At 49.5% G+C, this 19607-nt stretch overlaps 2 protein-coding genes across 10 annotated transcripts in view; both read right to left on the bottom strand.

Annotated features, from left to right (window-relative positions):
* DISP3 (dispatched RND transporter family member 3) overlaps window positions 1-3837 on the bottom strand; it is a 38921-nt gene extending 35084 nt beyond the window's left edge. For 3 of the 9 annotated variants that reach the window (XM_064678581.1, XM_064678588.1, XM_064678585.1), the window contains exon 1: window positions 2965-3303. The gene's annotated coding sequence lies outside the window, so the exon portion shown is untranslated. Of the gene's footprint in view, window positions 1-2964; window positions 3304-3632 lie in introns of those variants that run through there. The other 6 variants (XM_064678589.1, XM_064678590.1, XM_064678583.1 and 3 more) reach the window with 5 other exon arrangements.
* Window positions 3838-5430: 1593 nt separating this feature from the next.
* UBIAD1 (UbiA prenyltransferase domain containing 1) overlaps window positions 5431-19607 on the bottom strand; it is a 92141-nt gene continuing 77964 nt past the window's right edge. The window contains exons 4-5 of the transcript XR_010435785.1: window positions 6209-6267; window positions 5431-5523 (exon numbers count right to left, since the gene is read on the bottom strand). The gene's annotated coding sequence lies outside the window, so the exon portion shown is untranslated. The remainder of the gene's footprint in view (window positions 5524-6208; window positions 6268-19607) is intronic.

Below are 19607 nucleotides of genomic sequence, written 5' to 3'. Positions count from 1 at the left end.
GAAATCAATCATTTAAAGAGATAACCTGTTCTGTGGTATTGCAGGGGAGAGACTAAGGGAGTTCTAGAAACTAATATTTCATTGTTCAACTTCATCACAAGGTCTGGAAACACATTCCACTGCCCCTGGCCACACATTCACAGAGCCTTGAGAGGGCTGCTTTGTCCCTCCAGAGAGAAACAGCGAGGTGTGTGGAAAGGAAGAAGGCAAAGGATTTTTTCTGCTCCTCCTGACGGGCACAAAAGGAATAAAAAGTGAACGGGACTGCTGCCACCGAGGAGGTAACAAGTACCCACATTTACCAGCAACTCCCTCCTCTGCCAAGCTCACAGCTCCCACTAACCAAGCTCCCAGACCACACTACTGGCTCTGATCCTGAAATCCCCTCAGGCTGCTCAAACAGCAGATAAACTCTCATCACAGCAGAGCCGATTAGCTGTGCCTTTCACCACTGAGCCCAAACCTATAGTCTGATACCTCTATACAAACAATGGATCAGGAAATAAATAAGTCAATCAGGTAAGCAAAGGGAGAAATCTTGTGCACTGCATTGAGAAATATATAAGGGGGTTTGATTTTTTAAAAAGGAATTTATCTGTTCAGTTCTCATTTATGTCAGTTCTTGATAAGATTAGAGGATTAAATCAACTGAATGCTAAATGCTCTGTGCTGGAGAGAGTCCTGCTGGGATTTACTGCATGTTGGCATGTACAGAGACCACACAGCATCACCCAGAGACCCTGGGACTCACAGAAGGACCCGTTCAAACTTCTGAAATAAAAATCACAGCTTATCCAGACTTTCCATATGCCGCCAGGGTACGAACTCCTATCCCTCTCCAGTTTCACTCAAGCTTGCTTATTAAGTACTTGTACCCAACAGGCAAGTCTTTGTATAAGCAGCACTTATCTCGGAGCACTGGCATCACAAGAGGATTTCAGATGTGCTGTGGCTTTTTGGATGCAAAATGTTAACACCGTGTGCATCCCTCCCCCAGTGCCAAACCGAAGCACACACATCCTGTCACCCTCCTGCTGTTACATGCACACACCCCACAGCTACCCCCATAAACTCCTGCACAACAGAGCTTGTTAAAAACACAATTGACAGTTTCTTAAAGGAGTCAAAGTTCTCCTGTAACTTAACCTCTTCTTCTATTGGCCTGACAAACACATTTGTGATGTTTAGTTCGTTAATTCTGAAAAAGCACAAGATCTTGGGAGGTGCAGCCAAGGACAGGCAGGGTACTGGGAGAATTTTTAGCACCTAGCAAACACATTCTCCCCCAAACACCTGAAAACTAACAGCAATTTCACCGGTGTGAACTCCCTCATTCCTGTGCCCCAAATTATAGTCAGATATTTTCACCTTGGCTCCCTACCAGTGCCCGACTCTGTGGTAAGGAGACCACGCACCACAAGGGTGTTTGTCAATATAGCTAAAAACACCAGACTATAGCCAGTGAGAGAAATCTAGTTAGAGTATCAGTGACTTCAGCTGGTGTTTGGGGTTGTGGTTTGGGTTTTTTCCTGCCCCTGAGGAGGAATTTGCCCTGAACGTTGCAGAAACTGAATCACGATCTTCGCCACCGTGGGCGGCTGGAACGGTGCTGATGCTACTTCCCAAGTGCCAGTCTGGCTCTCACATATTACACTGTTACACATTGCTCTGGGCCATTTGTCCCCTTCCCCTTGTGCCTCGAGGTGAAACGGTCACAAATGCTGATGGGTAGTTTCCCCTTGAATCATTTTCCTGTCAGACAAGCATTCTCCTTCCACACAGGAGTATCTTCCCCATGGGAATACAGCAGGTATTCATAGGGGCAGCAGGAAGAAAGGAGGAATGGATCTTTTATCATATTAAGCATTTCCATTCCATCTTTATTGTCTTTTCTGTAGCTCAGGTCTGTTTTATTCCAGGCTTAGGGAATCACACTATAAGGCTCCAAGGGGTAAAGAGGCTGTCTTGATGAGTCTAACCTCTGAAGATGCATCCAGGATGATAAAAGAAGTGTAGCTATTGAAACATCTCCCTTCAATACAGTTATTGTGTTGCTAGGTTTCCATCTAGACACGCAGCCTAAAAGAGCAATCAAAGGAAGCTGATGCTGTGGATAATATCTTTATCAACACTTCACAAGGTTGTTGGGGAGGAAGAGGGGAAAAATATTGTCCCCGAGCAAAGTTGTTCCGATGAGAATAGACAGCTAGTTTCAAAAGCTCGCCCAAATTTTCATGGGAAAATTGTTTTTTAAAAAAACTGAGCTCTTAGGGTAGTAGATTTTATGTGTATCAGCATGTGGCTTTGTGAGCAAGAAGTCTGTGTGTTTATTCCGTCATTTGAATTGTAAAAGTACTTCCCTTTCAACACACAAGTCCTCACCCCACTTAACTAAAGCCTGTCTTGCAGCAGCAGACGAGGGCACGCATCAGCCTTGTTTTTAGAGGAACTTATTTGTTGCATATTACATTAAATCCCAGCAGACTCTGCACTGCTGTCAAAATACTACCCTAATAATTGCATGAGGGAAGGTTGCTAACCAGCACACTGCTATGCCTGTGCACAAAACAAAGGTTCAAGTGACACAGGATGCAGCAGCGAGGCAGATCCCCGAGGGACCGGCCACCTCCAGCTCACTCCGCCTGTCCCAAAGTTTTTCAGTTATATTCAGCTTCTGCCCTCTCAAGTGCTTTTAAACACCCGGGCAGTAGCAAACAGCCCCACACTCTTTTGGTTTGGTCATCTCATCACCAAATCGGAAAGAACAGAAAAGAGTTCATTTTCTCCAGGAGTCCGGGTGTTTTGCTGTCATGTCCTTGGAGACCACCTGGAACAGCGAGGGCCCAGGGCCAGGCTGCACTCGGGACTGTTGCTAAGCAATGTAATGTCCTTATTAAGTGGCATGAGGTTTTTAGGCAGGAAAAGTCCGTTTCTACACAAGCCAGTATAAAACAGAAAGGTTACCTTACGTGTGCCAGGTACGCTCTTTACAGCTTTTGGACCAGCACCGGACACCAGCTGCTGTCATAGACGAGGATCCCTCCTGGCTGGACCTGCTGCCATCCCTGAGCGTGGCGAGCGCTCCGCTGGCTCTGCTCCTCCTCAGGGAGGCCGGCCAAGCCTCCGTGGAGCCGGGGACACAAAGCTGCTCAGTTCTGGCGCCCAACTTTTCCCTCAGGAGAACAGCCCTGCTGCAGGCGCAGCTCAATCAGCTCATTATAGAGGCAGCCTCCCGAGAAACGCTCTCCCTGTGCATATTCATGAACTCTCCAGAGCTTCCAGGGAGAGTTGGCTAAACACACAACTGAGGGATTTAGCTGTTGGATTCCCAGAAAAAAAAAAAAAAAAAAAAAAAAAAAAAAAAAAAAAAAAAAAAAAAAGGGGGGGGGGAGGAAAGGAGGGCGAGGAAGGAGCAAAGGGCTTAAAAAAAAAAAGTGACTAGCGGAGCAACTGCACCGGTGCTGCCCTAAGCACCGCGGGACCCAGGAGCCCGACCGACCCCTGCGTCACCTCCCGAGCGCTGAGGGCCGGTGGCGGGCACCGAGGAGAGGGTGTCACGGGAGACGGCTGTGCCCACAGACCCCCAAAACACAACCCCCTTCCACCCCGGGGCCGCGGAGCGCATCACTCACCTCCGCCCGGCCGGGCGGCAGCAGCCGAGGGCTCGCAGCGATGCCGGGGCACAGCCGGGTCCCGCGGTACCGGGGCAGAGCGGTACCGATGCCGGGGCACAGCCGGGTCCCGCGGTACCGGGGCAGAGCGGTACCGATGCCTCTGCAGCGCCGGCGGCAGCGGCGAGCGGCGGTCGCGGTCCCGGTCCCGCAGCCCTCCCCCGGCCCCGCCGCCGCCTTTTAACGCCGCTCCGCCGAGCGCCGCGGCCGCTGCTGGCACTGCCCGTCCCGCCGGCCCCCGGGGGCGGCCGACAGCCCCCGCCGCGGAGCGGAGGGATGAGGAGCGGAGGGATGAGGAGCGGAGGGATGCGGAGCGGAGGGATGCGGAGCGGAGGGATGCGGAGCGGAGGGATGAGGAGCGGAGGGATGAGGAGCGGAGGGGTGCGGAGCTCCGGGGCTGCCGCCGCCCCGCCGGGCTGCGGGCGGCGCTGCGGCCGCGCTCTAAAACCGCGCTATAAACCGTGCCCCGTGCGCGGCCCCCGCCCCGCCGGCCCCGGTGCGGCGGCGCCGGACGGGCAGCCCCGGTGGGGAGAAAGGGCAGCCCCCGTGGGAAGGCAGCCCCCGTGGAAGGGCAGCTCCGCGGCCCCCCCGGGCAGGGGGGGCACGGGCACGGCGCTTGGGAACGGCCCCCGGTGCCCGCCCGGCCCCCGCGCACTCCCCGGCGGAGGGGGCGGGTACCGGAGTGACCGCCGGGACCGGGAGCTGCGGGTGCTGCCCGTGGCCCCTCCGCCACACGGGCCCATCCCGGGACCGCCCTGCCCGCCCGCGCTGGGAGCGCTGGGTTTGCGGGCTGCCGTTTGGAGAGGGATGGGGGTGCCCCGTGTGACAAGCGTGGGAGTGTCCCGGCTCTGCCACCACGCCGGGACCGGGCGCGTCTTGGGACAGAAACCGCCAGAAACTTTCGCAGCACCTGGCTGGTACTGCGGGTCCAGCCCCTGTTAGAGCCGGGGCTCTGAGAAGGACTCATCAGGTATTCGCTGGTACCCTCACCACCAGATAAGTGCTCTATACAGGAGACATCTCTATGCGTTCAGTTGCAGAGGTATGCGGCAACAACCCCTGAATTAAGTAGGAGTCGTTAAATGGGAGGTAGCAAGACGTGTTAATTAGGGTGGTACAGACAGTCTTTTATACATTCATGCTTGCCCCTCGTGCAGCAAGGCATTCTGCACAGCTGGTCATCGAGCTTGCCTTGCCCTTGCCTGGGCTTTCAGGAGGGACGTCTCTGATAGAGACATCCCTGAGTACAGGGGCTTTACTTAGTGTTGACAGACGGTCTCTTAATTAGTGTGCTGGATACAACGGTCTTGCATTCATTTATTGTGTGCTCTCCTGTGACTCACACTGGCTTTGGAGGCAGGAAGAGAAAACATTCCCCCCATCCTTGGCCTATTTACCAGGGTGACCAGTTACTATGATGTGGACTTCTGCAAGAGCAGGATTGTTGCTAAACAACTACCTGGTGGGAATGGCTTTTAATCAGGCTGCATTACGGAGTTAATGTAGCCTAAGCTACGTCCTTTGCCCTATATTCTCGTTTATTTGACTGTTGATGGTTATTGCTTACGAAAAATATCCCTCATCCCAGTTTTCAGATAGATTTGTCAAGTCAATAAGAAAGAGAAAGCACAATAAAACAGGCCCATCACCTGAGAGTGTCTGTAGGCAGGCAACTGTGTCAAAGGCACAGCAGCTCTCTCTGATGCATCACTCAAAGAGAACAGGAAGCCAGGCAGACAAAGCCAGACCATCATCTTCCTTGTGGGGCTCCAAGGAATGCAAATTTAATGAGGCTCCTGATGTAAAGCTGCATTCCACCGGCTTTCACCACGCCTGCCAGTGATGGAGGTCTCTGCAGAGAAGGTAATGGTGAGGGGTTAGCAATTCTGTTGAAAACTGCAGCATACAGTAAAGGGAAAAATTGCTTTTTCTAACTTTGCTGGTGTTGGGAGCGAAGCCCACGCTGATGTGAGGGACAGTGCTCAATCAATCACTCAGCAGAGCCCAGCAAACTGCAGGAGTTATCACCAGCGCTGGTACAAGCACTCAGACAGTGACAGGATTCTCCTCAGCAGCGATTCTGACAGCCCTCCAGGTGCAGACAGGCAGACAGACAGACAAACAGACACACACACCCCCACCCTGGGAGCCCCCCAGTCGCCTCTTTGCACAGAGGGGGGCAAACAGCACGCAGGGGCAAACAGACACACAGTGCTGCTGCCACAACTGCTCCCAGACGAGCTGCTCCCATCCCTTCTCTGCACACACAAGTACATCAACCTGACAGCTTCGGCTTTTAAAACTTGTACATGGTTTTCCTTCACCTCCCTTCACACACACCCCGCAGAGCTGCATTAGCCCGCAGCTGAACTAGAATTTTCTCTTGCTGTGTTGGCACCTACAATATATACATGAAGAACATGCCTTTCCCTGTCAACACAGAGATGCTCAGACTGCCACATTCAGCACTAAATATCCCTCCATGAACACACAGGGGTCTGCACAGCACTCAGAAAGCTCTGTAAAGGGATACTCACCTGGATGGGAAGGGGTAACTGCTCCATGGCAACTTCTATGATTTCAGTCTCCTTTCATTCTGCGTTGGAAAGAAATAAGACATTTCAAATATTTGGGAATGGGAGAGGCAGGATGGTGCCCAGGGGAGATCTTCATACCTGGCTTAACATTTCCTTCCATGCCCCTCTGTGCTCAGAGAGCATCAGCCTCTGACTGCTATGACTTCCCTCCCTGAGGCCTCACAGAAGTGTGCAACCACACAGCATGTGCTGCCAAAAGGAAGACACAGTTCATTACTAGTTTAAATCAGCAACACTGAGCATGTTTTACTCAGATACAAGTTAGAACTGTCTGTATGAGCAGCACATAAACACAAACTGTATCCAGGTGTACCTGTATTACTTGCACAGACTTGTACACAGAGGTTTCAGTGTGTTACTGCAGACTCCACTAGCAATGCAAATGCATCCACAAGGAATTAGCATTATTGGTGGCTTTTATCAGCAGTGCACGTGCCCAGGCAAACAGCACAGAGGCTGAGGGGTGCACACTGCTGTCCTCAGCCACACAGGTACAAACACACGTGTGACACCAACAGACATCAGCACTGTACTGCAGCCTCGGGGAGCAGCTGCAAATCCACAAATGCCGGGCCACAGGCACTGAGGCACAGTCACAGGCTGGCTGGAAAAGGATTGCTGCTCTCCCTAAAGCCATTCCTGGCTAAAGGATGCCTTTTGGAGCTGGGAAGCTGAATGAAAACTCCTTCCCCTTTATTCATGTCCTCACAGCCTCAGCAGGACTGCCTTCCACACCAAACCCAGGCTCCGCTCACCTGTATTTATGGCCCCTCTTTGAAATTCTGACTGCTCATCTATGCAGAATAAAACTACCCAAGCAATCCTTCCTGTCCAGGTGCTCATTACTAAAGTGTTAAATTATGCCAGGAAGGCTCTCTTAGGCCTTGTAAATTTTATCTGGGAGACTTTCAGCTTCCACAAGGTCTATTATTGCCTGATTGCCCGAAAGGCTTTTGAGTTTGTCCCAGTCAGCCACAGTGAGGGCTGGGCAAGAGCTGAGCACTGAGCTCCTGTCAAACACCATGGCTTGGGGTGGAGAAATGCCTCCATGTGAGTGTGTCTGGATGAGCACATGCAGAGTCTGTCAGCACAGCCCTGGAGCACACACAGGGCTACCAGGATTTGTGTACATGGATATGAGCCTGTGCTTGGCATTAGAAGAGTCTGGATCGAAGGGTGATGCTGTCCATGAGTGACTGTGGGTGCAAGGAAAAGGGCCAAAGACCTGTGTCTGTGGGCCTGATCTCAGCCAGGGCTCAAAGGAAGGCTGAACACACCAGTAAGCTTAATAAAGTAGAGAGAAAATAATGGAGAAACCCAGGAAGGAAGGGCAATAGCCCCCAAAGCCAGAGAGGTTCTCTTTTATCAACTGCCAGCAAAATGTCCCAGGAGTATCTGCAGGTACATCCAACACCCCTCAGCTCCCAGGGGCAATCCCTATAGGATGCTGAGCTGCAGATAAAGCATATTTTCATATTAAAAGAATGGGGAGTGGGGACAAAATTATCTGTAGAGAAACTTCCCTCAGCCTTTTTGAAGTTGTGCTCTTTTTTCCTAGTGTCTTCCTGTCAGAGAACTGAGACCTTTTCTCCTTATCTTTCCTAACCCAAACGTCCTGTTTGACAGAACAGCATGGAGAAGGATATTTCCTATCTGTCCATAAAACTAACAGAGCCATATCACAAGCTATTTCTATGTGTTGTGTGTTTATAAACCTCAGCCCTGCCCTGACCAAGCAAAATAGCTTCTAGTTACCACTGATTCGGGCCTGAATTCAAATTGCCAGTCTATTATTCCTTGCTCAGGCAACACTAGTACTCAAAAATTATGTTAAACATTTCCCAGATGCAGAAACAATCGCTTCCCCAAAGAGCAAGAGGTGAAGGCACGCAGCCAGCCAGCCCCCTCTTTTATTGGATAACATTTCTCATATATTTTGTGAGAGCCAGATGGCACCATCTGAACAGCAGTGAGCCCAGGAGCCTCCAGCCACATCAGGAAAAGGGAAGCGTGTCCCAGCCCTGCTGTGGGCAGCTGCCCCTGCTCGGGCACAGGGCACGGGACACGAAAGCTCTTCTGCGTAAATTCACACGTGGAAACCTAAATCACCACTGCTGACAGGCAAAACCCCACAGTTTTGTGGGCAGGAAGAGTTTCCCCAGTCCTGAGGCTCTCTGGAAAAGGAAGGTCCGTCTGCAGATTGCCAGAGGAAAAGAAACAGATGTAAAGAGAGACAGAGAGTGCTCTGAAGTTCTAAACCCCCGCTGCGTGTGAGGCCTTTTCCCTGCAATTAAGGGAAGCTAATGGTTTTATGGAAGCTGTTTGTTCAAAAGGCCTCCACTGCACTGTTTAATGGAGTTTCACCAGCATTCCCCAAAGGCTTGCAGACTGCATTAGTATCCCACAGCTCACACCCTAACCAAACAAGCCTTCTCACCCCGATGCCTCCACCCTGTGTGTATGGAGTGTAGGAGGATCAGGGCTGCTGTGCCTCCTGTGCTCGCCTTCCCACTGGAGTCTTGGAGCCCCAGGATGTGATGAATATTCGTGGCATAAACATTAGCAGTAAGTATTGTGCAATTTGGACAAAAATATATTTCAGGCAAAGGAACTGGGAGAGAAAAACTGAGAGAGCATCCCTACTCCTGAGCTCCAGGAACTACTGAATCGTGTTTTCCTGAGCTGTAACTGGTGGTTTTAAAATGCAAATCAGTCTTGGGTTTTTGAGAGAGACATTGTGAAAAAAAAACCCAACAAAAAAAAAACCCAACAGACCCATGCAGCAGAGCTTTATTGCATTGTAATGAATGTGGGATTTGCAGAGCTGCCTCATGCCAGTGAATGCACAGTGGATGCAGGGCAGGGACTCGGGAAGCCCGAGGCTTGTCCCCAACCAGTTCTGCCACTAACTCGCTGTGCGACCTTGAACGAGACATTCCTTCCTCCATCTCAGTGTTCTCATCACAGGACACGGGGAGGGGAGAGAGATGAGGCCATTTCTGTGCCTCCTGGTGAGACTGCACATTACAGGCCACTCTGAGGTGGGAGGCAGCAGAACTAATACAGCAGCTGTTTTCCTGCAGGGATCGATGAACCGGGCTAGTGTTGCCTTGCTCTTAATGGTCTTTCTGTGGCAGATACTGCTCAACCCTTCAAACTCTTTTTCCTGTTCCTATTCCACAGTTCAACTTTGGCCTTGTGTCTCCCTTGTGTCTTTCTGCAGAGCTGGTCCCCTCGCTGAGCCCCAGCATCTGTAGAAACCCCTCTACAAGTGTTCAACTCTTCTGATTCACCTCCACCTGTAGAGCATCTAATACCATTTTCCCTGCCCTCCAGCTAAAGAGCTGTCCCCAAACAGACTCTACTCCACAGCTCATAGTAGAGTTGAACACAAAAGGGGAGGCAGAATAAGTGATTTTTTTAGTATAGATTGATTTTCTTGAAATTATTGGTGGTAGAAACATAAACAGTAACAGTCTATTGAGGGGGGACAGTCTGAGGCACCTCACAGTCTGGAGGACACCTCTGTTCCTCTACTCCTGGAGCTCCAGGGTTCCCTCTGGGATCTTGAATGACTCTGATTATCTCCACCTGGTCTTTCCTCTAGCCCTCTGCTCCCTTCTGTCCACACAGGTGGTGGGAGGCGTTTGAGCTGCCATTTGTTTGTCCACTGTTGCCTCTTCTTATCATCTGCCTTCCCCACATTCAGCCCCCAGTGCTGGTGAACTCAGAAGGATTAATTGGTGATTTCTAAATCACCTTTCAAAGCTGTCCCCTGCCAGCCACAGCCTGCACATCCCTCCTCCCAGCTCCCATGTACAGCACTGAAGGAAGGCTGCAGAATCTGGTGTTTAGAAACTAAGTTCACTCCACAAGGTCACGTCAAGGAGGCCAAAAATCACAGTCAGCCAGCAGTAGCCTTCACTTATCACCCACCAGAGAGAATATTAACTGGTAAAGCAGAGGCAAAGAGTGCCATATTCCATTACCAGTCCCCTGAGCTCCCCCTCAACACCGTGGACTGAGAGCTGTTAACTGAGCTCTTCAACTGCATTTTCACTGGCAGAAATGCCCCAACAGCTGCCTGACCTTCATATAGCAGAAGTCTCAGGTCCTCTCAGTTGCTGTGTGTCACAGACAGAAATCACTCAGAGCCTTCTGATGCATTTCAGAAATTATTTCTCTGATGAAGGCAAGATCCCAAAGGAGGAACACACCACAAGGAGAAGCAGTCACGCTGGGGAAAAGTCAGGGCACTCCAGTCATAAAAAGCCAAGAAGTTCAAATCCAGGTGCCAAAATCTATGTTTAAACCCCTAAGCATCAGACCTGAAGCTCCCATTACATGCAGGAAAATCTGTGAGTACTCAAGGCTTTTCATAATTGGCCATTTATTTCCAGATATGTAAATAGGAATAAAGAGCTTCTTAAAAAACACTCTACTGTACCAGCAGAACATTTCAGCTCTTCACTGGAAACAAATCTTTAAGAGGCACTGACTGGAACCAAAATACATTAGTTTAAGCTGAAATATTTATGGTTTAAGATATTCCTTTTTTGAAGTAATTAAAATATACTTAAGCAACGCCTCATTTCTGACTTCTTTTCCACCAGCTGTGCAGTGGGGATGATCAGGAAGGTTTGCACATTGGTAGTGGCAGTAGAAAAGGGCTTCTGAGAGTCAGGGGGGAGAAATGCCTGCTCCAGGAAGGCAGAACAGAATAAGAATTAGGAAAAAAAGGAGGAGGACAAGAAGTCAAACTAACCCATTCACACACTGAAGGAAAGGTGCACACCCACTACCACTTTGGAAACAAAGGAATTGTTACCCATCTCTTCAGCTTCTCTCTTGTTAGAGAACAAGGAGAGCTTGTAGAAGTGAGTCTGGGTCAGAAAATTACCAGAGAGCAAAGAATTCCTATAAAACAGAAAATACCTAGGAAGGATCTAGGTCAGAAAGTCCTTGCAAGCAAATCTGAAATCAAATCTTCCTCTCTTGGTGTAGATTGCCCTGAACAATACATGGGAAATGTTCCAGAGTGCACACAGCAAACTCAGGGCACACTCCAGCCTAATGATTAATGCAAGAAAAGATGTCATTCAAATTCCACACATTTATATCAGGTATTTTTCCTGTTAATGTTACCACTGTGGAAAAAAATTAACTATGGGGGGAAATTACGAAGGAAATTCATTGGTGCTATAAATCAATCCTGTCCCATTTTGACCTCAGAAAGGTTGGCCAGTTCCGAGCAGTGGAGCATATGACTCATTATTACCTGTCTATTCAAACAGCCCGTGGCAGGGAGTTCTATATGGTACCTGCTTGGCAAATTAATCTTTTGTCCCCCCTCTAAACCAGCAGGCACAGAGGTGTCTCAGCAGCAGCTCTCTACTGGGGAGCTAAGCAGCTAAGTGTGCCTTTCATCTCAGGGTCCTTCCACCGAGCCAAGACAAGCATCCTGCCTTAGATGATGAAACAGAATAAAAGCCTGTGCTGTTTTCATACCCTGAGCAAACGGAGCGTAATTGAAACCCTCCATCTCCTCTCAGGCAAGCTTTGTATTTTGCCCTGTGCAGAAATTTCTGTCTGAACATGATGCTTGAACTGCTGATGTGGGAGAAAGGCTGATCTGCCTCGGTGAGGAAGCCAAACAACTGGGCTGGTTCTCTCTGAGGGAGCACGAGAAGGAGCCCCGTGTGTGTGTGAGCAGCCCAGGCAGGCAGGAGATGGGGTTGCCTTTTGCAAAGCAGGTGCTTCAGCCTCTGACAGGCCAGCTCTGCCTGTCGTGGTGGCTCCACATCATTCACCAGAGCCCTTCATGCCACAGTCAGTGGGTTTGTGTCCCACTGGAAGGCTGTGGAATGCAGCCATGGGTGTGTAGGGTCAGACCCAGCTGTTCTGCCCCCAGCGTGGAAATGGGGACCAGTGCAGCTGTAGCTGAGAACTAGAACCATCACTGCAAAAGAGCCCTCAAAATGGAGAAAAGGTGGGGCTGGAAAAGTATCTTTTGCAGTTGCTTTTGGTGGTGTGCCCCTGTTTACCAACACAGTGTTACTGGCAGAAAGGTAAAGTAAGAAGCATAAGCAGGGAAGCAGACACACAGACCATAGGAAAAAGCTAAACTGCACATAAACCCAGATTGGCAGATTGATAAAATATTCTTAGGCAAGAAACAGACAGCCTGAAAGACAGGAAGATGGAGAGAGAGATTTAGAACTGAACTTAATACCTCCGTGATTTATTTGCATTACGCTCAAGGAGTGTGTGTGGCTTGGGTTTTACTTGTTTGTTTTGCTTCCCTGACTGCCTCAGGTGCTGGCAGAGAATTGTCTTGTTGAAGTTGCAGTCCATGGGATGTGTTGGAAATTCATTGTCCCTGGGGAAAAACGAGGAGATTTTCACAAAATTCTGGAAATGTTCTTCAAGTTCCGAAACTCCAAGGAGGAAAAGTTACGTGGGAAGTGGTTTGGCCTCCTCCACGTAGTGAATGTCCAGCTTTGTCTCCTCAGAGCCATAAGACCAGAAACTACCAGCAGAATCCCTACAGCGCTTTGCATGAGGACATTCTGCAAATTATGGAAATTTTGTTCATCCATCCATCCTGCAGCAGATGGCAAAGCAGTGAGAATGGCCAGAGCTGGTGGGTGGCAAGGATGTGTTTGCTTTAATAAGGCCCAGAGATTAAAGTTCCACCAGTGCCCATCAGCAGTCTGTTACATTCATTCATTTATAATTATTTCCCATTTTTCTTGCTGCAGTTATCTTTTAGAATTGCAGTTATTTGGATGTCTATAACCTTCCAGTGTAGCTCACATGACCCTGACCCAAAGCAGGGCATCCAGGATCTCTTCCAGGATCCCCCTTGTAATCCAAGCCCAGGCATCAGGTATTGGACACTGAGCCCCTTGCAGCCCACAGAGACAGGACTGACTGTGGTCTTGCAGAACCTCTTCTCCCATGATCAGTCTGTCCAAAAGAACAGGAAGGAAAGAAAAAAAGCAGGGGAATATGCGGGTACAGGAATGAGAACAGTCAAAAGAGGAAAAGTGTAAAGGATACAGCTGAGGGAATTAAAAATGGTACCACAGAAGATGAAAACTACAGCACAGGACTGGTACCTATAACCAGTGCTATAGAACTTATGCAAAATGGATAGAAAAGCTGCAGAGAAGAAACTTGCTTAGGAAGGAAAAATACTAATAGAAAGTAAAAGGAGAAAGATAAAATAGGAGTCAGAGACAGAAGTCCCTGAAGTTGTGCAGTTACAGCCCCAGCAAGCCCAAGTACAGGAATGCTGGAGGAAGGGGAAGGGAGAGATAGCTAATGGAGGAGTTTGTTGGAACTCCATAAAAAAATCAGTTCCTTCCAGATGTAATGTAGCCCTGCAAAGTCTTGGCTTGGAGCACCATCCATTTCCTGGGCACTCAAGCACCAGGGAGCTGCACTCTGCCAGGTGCTGTTCACTTTTGATGGATGCTGCTGTGACTAGTGCATTAAACCCAGCAAAAGTGAGGTTTATTAGGCTCTGAAAACCAGGGTCCATCACTGCTCAGAGTATTTATACACCAGTCTGGCTCGAGAGAGGTTCCAGCGTTCCCAGAGCACGCAGGGAGGCCTGGTGGATGCCAGCACGAGTCCTCCCACATATAGTCCACATCTGTTCCAGGCCCTGCAACACAGAGCAAATTGGGCAGCTGCCACATCCCCCTCTTGCAACTCCTGGTGTTTCCTCCTTGTGTTTGGTGGCAGGTTATCATGAAAGCTTCAGGAAGTCTCATCCCATCACCAGCAGTCGCCCTGTGAGTGGGGCACGATGGAGTCAAATTATGGTTTTGACTTACGGGATTTGGGCCACCACAAGAAAAGTCTCTGTGTAAGCTGGGTCACAGGACAAGGGTGTGTTTTGGTCTGCTGTGTGCTTTACTGAACCCACAGACTCATTATCCAGCTCCTGTTTCCAGGGTGAGAGCTCTCCCTCACTGTGAGTCCAGAGCTCAGCCAAAGGCTGATGGACAGACTGTCACTGTCCCCTGCTGGGGCTGTGGCTTTCTGCTGTTTGAGCCAAGAGTGGTGCCAGCCCAGTTGTGACCTTCTCTGCCCCTGTGCCTGAGTCCTCCAACCCTCCCTCTCTCCCAGCAGCTTTTGCAGACAATCTCCCTCTCTGCTCCTGTAATGAGCTGCACGGCGCAATATGGAATTAGTAGAATCTGAGTTATTAATTGTCTACAACAATTAGCCAGGATGCCTGGGCCTTCAGGCACCTCGGTGACGTGTGGGAGCCAATTACAGTCTTGTACATATTCATGGAATTTCATCCACAAACCAGGAGAGCTGCTTCCCCAGCTCCCGGCCCGTCTCCTTTACTCCGACTCGCATCCAGCCCACCCTGAGCCAGAGGGGAGTAGTTTCCTTTCCTTTCACGTTTCCCTGAAATCAAATATTTGCAGTGCCCATAATTGATGTAATGGAAATGCAGAACTAGCACATCTGACAGGGAAGAACAGAAGAGGCCTGCCCAAAACTCGCTCATTCCTTACAGGAGGAGATGCAGGGATCTCGCTGGACGTCTCCCCCTGCAGTCACCCGCTCTGTCAACCACAGCACATCCACAGGAGCTGGATGAGGGATATTCCTCCCAGTCAGCAACCCCCCAGCTCCATCTCAGAGCACAGTTCCCAGCTCTCATGATGTAGATCAGCGTGGCCAGTGCGTTTCCAGTGAATCTGGTGGATTTAGACCAGTTTATCCCCACGGAGGACCTTGACAGTAAGTTCTGAGTGAGACACTGGGCTGCACCAGGTGAGTCACTAAATGCTGGCACGAGTCAGATGCCCATGTGTGTGCTAATTCCACTGCTTCCTAAGGTTTCTCTGAAGTTACATCTATCAATATCCACGTGCTGTGCTCTTGGGAAAATAGCAACCCTGGGAACACTCCACTGGAACCATGCTTGACCCCAGCAGGAGCTGTGCTGGGATGAGGCCCAAGGCTGTAACTGAGCTTCATGCAGAGTTCTGAGAGGCTCCAGCACAGCGGGGTCCGAGCCCAGCTGAGCAGGGACATGTCTGGGTACCCACTGATGCACCAGAGTGCACAGCTGACATCTCTCCCCCAGCAGCCATCCAGGAGCTAAAATGTTAAATCCATAACCCGCTCTCTGGATTTATCGTCCCAAAGGCCGTCAGGACTTTTGTGAGCTTTGGAGTGCAAAATAATGTTGGAAACACACGTTATTTATCTGACACACTGGAGTGACTCCTCCTCAGCCATCACTGTCTGCTGAGGAAATAAATCCCTGCTCTGTGTTTGGGAAACAAAGCTATTTCTGTCACACGGGAGACCAGCTGAAGCTTTTGACAGAATCTGATTTTAATATTGCTAATCTTTGCTTTTTGTTTTTGTGTACCCAAACAACTTTCTGAAGGGGCCTGATTGATTTTGCCTCTCCAGTCATTTTTAATCATCATCTTTGCAGGCTGATAAGAGGCTGGTCACAATTTTCATAAGTGATTTGTGCTTTGGGTTGCTTCGCTTCCGTTACGGACACCGCCTCAGTGAAAATCAATAACAAATTAAATCACAGGAGGCAGCGTGACCAGTGAAGGAGTAGCTGCAGGCTGTAAGGGGGGAAGGGTTTGTATTTTTTAAAATTAGAGATAAATTGAAAAAAGATAACTCTGTGGCTCCATCAGAAGTAGCCACGCTAGAAAGGTGCCAGGTGTACACGGAATGTGCTTGAGATTCTACATCATATCAGCCCGTGACTAGGACACAGTATTGGTTCCACTGTGTAGTGCACTGCACAGCCTGGTTCTCCCCCATTACTCCTGATTTATTCCATCTAACACCATTAACTTGAAGAAAGTTCCTCCTGACTTAACACCAGTACGAGACCAAGCCCAGATTCCTCATTCTGAGACATGGAAAATGGGAATGTAATGCAGTCTTCTGCCTGAGCCTCCCACAAACATGTTCCAGCTCCTCTGAGCCTGTGAGGAATAAACCTTTCTGCTTTGAATTCACAAACCTGTGAGCTCCCCCAGGGCAGTGGGAGAGGCACCATAAACAGAGTTTAGGTCTCCCTGATGTGCTTTTCAGTGTCTGTTTTGTTTCCCTGCTTCCCCACAACTCCCCTGAACAGCAGCAGCATGACTTGAATTGCCCACAGTAAGTCCTGGACTTGCCAGTCTCAGTGTCTCAAGTTATTGGCTGGTTTTACACTGAGGTTCCTGGCATGTGGCGACCTATGCAAACATTTTATCTCTTAACAACTTCATTTAACCTCTCGGCTGTCTGTTGCTTTCTTTCTTCCACTTCGTGTGCTTCCTAGTTTATAATTGTTCCTTTTTGTTGTGGGCATTCTGCCTGTGAGAGGAACATTGCAGGAGGGAAAATAAACAGATCAGTGTTTGATGTTACGCTTTTTGTTTAGAAGTTAGTTTCTCTTTCTTCTCCCATTGCATCAATATTAACATGTTGATTCATAAGCAAAATAAAGTATATAAATACACTCTTTCTCTTCTTTTTGAATCGTAAAACTCAAAGTTATAGTTCCCACAGCAACCGTAACTCAACCTTAATGTGCACATCCATTAAAAGCAGGGAAATTATCACCCAAGGCAGCAATCGAATGGGTGTGAGGGGATTCTGCTACTGGTTGAAATCCCAGAGATGTGAAACATTCCTCGTCTGTTTGTGACAAGATGTCACACCGAAAATAAGTAAGAGATCTCAAAGATCTTGCTCTTTATGGACAAAAATGGGATTCGACCTCGCAGTGTGCAGAATCACTTGACTCAGGTGGTGTTACCTTTACTGTTGAACTCCACTGGCCTCAGAGATGCTGAGGCCCCCCCGAGCAAAGTGAGTGCACTGAGCACTCTGTTGTGCAGAGCTTTTGGGGTGACCCAGAACCACCCAGAGTGGAAGGGTCTGACAAAGGCGAGAGGCCCCCGTGACCCCAGGCCAGGGCACGCAGCATGTGCCACACCACAGAGCTGGAAGGGTCATTAGAGGAGCTGCTGCATTCACAGACATCCTGTGCCACCCTTCTTTTCAGCTGATCTCTGGGAGAGACACAATTCTGAAACACAGGGAAGGATTAGAAGGATTGGATTAGAAAGGATTGGAGCCCACAGGGACACAGAGGAAAGGCTGGTGCTGTCCGCAGGCAAGAGAGGTCTCAGCCCCTCCAGCTCCTCTGTGCTGGCTGCCAAAGTAGCCAGTCACTGCAGGGAAGTGTTTTCAACACAAACTGCATCCCAGGGGACTCTGGCTAAGTTATTCTAATTATTTGTGCAATAAGATGAAAGAGCAACGTGTTCCCATTTCATAAGGGCTTCAGCAAATAGAGTCCACCAGGTGCTGATGCTCCTTTGTGAGGCCTGAGAGCTGAGAACTAATTAGTCCCAAATTATACCCCTGACAAAGACACAGCAAGGAAGCAGGAAAGGCGTTCACATGCCAAACCGCTACAACGTCCTTTCAAACGGCAGATCAAACGGGCAGCACCACTTCAGAGGGCCAGCGACGCCTGCAGCAACCGGTTGGTATTTACCTTAAACAGCAAGGAGAGAGGCAGAGGAGGGGAGGAGAAGAGAAACATCAAAAGGGCTGGCAGAACCGGCTCTCCTGAATCCTCTCCGTGCTGCTCCCATAGGAAAGGGGTTTCCCTTAAGTTCAGGCCTTTGGGATCTGCACAATTGCTCTCAGCACCATTTGCTGTCATTTTCCATTGGATGTACTTTTAAACAAGCTTCACAGTCGGCTCTTTTAAATAAACATGAAGGCAGCAGCTGAGTAGAATACAGCTGGAGTTTGCAGACATGCTGTTTGATGTGTTCCGTGATGCAGGAGGTTGTGTGTGATCCTACAATTAAAGGCTCATCACAGTCCAGCCCAGAAGGGTTAACACAACTTTTCCTTTCATGTTTCCTGACTGTGCAGGCTATTGCTTGGTGCTCCTTTCACAGCCTTTCCTAAATCTCCCACCAGTGTTGCAAAGAGTAGACTCTCCTCTCACCCCCTTCCAAACTTTCAAAAGGAAAAAAAGCCCTACCAATGACCTGGTGTGGGGCAGAGAGGTGTCTGTGCCCATTTACCAGCATGCACAGAGCCAGTGCCAATCCTGGAATGCCCAAGAGGAGACACAGGCATTAATCAAAGCAGTTTCCCACTGAGAGTGTCCTGCAAACAGTCCTCAGCCTTCCACTTGCATGCCTTCCCATGATGGGTGCTGTGCAGTGTACACAGTTTGTGTTTCCCTCTGAAGTTCATAGCACTGTCCTTTGGCAGTGGCACCGCCCTGGACTGGACAAACCATCCCCCTGTTACACTCTGGTGCCCCCTCAGCTGATCTCAGACACACCAGAGCACATTCAAAGCAACTCCTCTGCTTGGGTGTCCGAGTGGCTCTAACCTGGTACTGCCATGTATGACACCACCTTCAGCTCACAGAAGTAGTGACAGCCCACAAAGTCCTAAAGCTTATCCAAGAGCACAGGGCATCCCAAAGACAAAAATGAACCCATAGTCCATTAATTCCATTCTGCAACAGGGCATTTCATCAGGAGGATTGGAAGCTGTGCTCCTAGCTGGGCCCACTCTTGGCCTGAGGAATCCACAGCAGCCCCTGGGGCAGGACTCAGCTGGTCTGGGGGCAGAGCTGGGCCCAGGGATCAGCCACACAGCCCCGTGTTCCTTCACAGCACCCCCTCTCTCCTTCCCTCCTTCTCTTTTCACTAATCACAGCATAATCTGCTCATCACATCTGGGCCATTCTCTGCTAAGAGGGAAGGTTTAAATGCTCAGGGTACCCAGGTCTCTGTTTACCTCTCCCAAAGCTTCCTGAGGGACTGCACACTTGGGAATACAATTTACTCTGTGTTTCTAACCCAGGAGCAGCACTGTGGTGCTTAGTGCAGGCAGAGCCATGGTGCAAGTGCTGAGGGAACACAACAGGCTCCTGCATCCCCCTGCCAGAGCTCAAACACACAGCCAGAGTTACTGGGGGCACCTGATGGTGCAGCTGCTCAGGCAGCAAGACCCCAAAAGCATCCAAAGAGCTGAGAGACCCTTCCTATTCACAGTCAGACACCCAAACTGCTTGGGTGCTTTGAACAATTTGCTGGATGTGTTTCTCTTCCTACAGATGCCCTCGTATCTTTGAATTTTGTCCCAAACCATGGTCAGTCAGGAATGCTACAGAATTCCTCACTGGAGGGTAGGTACTAATAATATCCTAATAACCTGTGAGATGTTAGGTTGGAAGAAGCCCAGCACTTTTTCTGGCCCTTCTCTGGGGAAAATAGCTCTATTTTCCCCAGCCAGCACCTCA

This window comes from Pseudopipra pipra, chromosome 22 (assembly GCF_036250125.1).
Source record: "Pseudopipra pipra isolate bDixPip1 chromosome 22, bDixPip1.hap1, whole genome shotgun sequence".
Classification (NCBI taxonomy): Eukaryota; Metazoa; Chordata; class Aves; order Passeriformes; family Pipridae; genus Pseudopipra; species Pseudopipra pipra.
The sequence above is the reverse complement of the archived record's forward strand: the minus strand, read 5'-3'. Positions and strand labels throughout refer to the sequence as shown.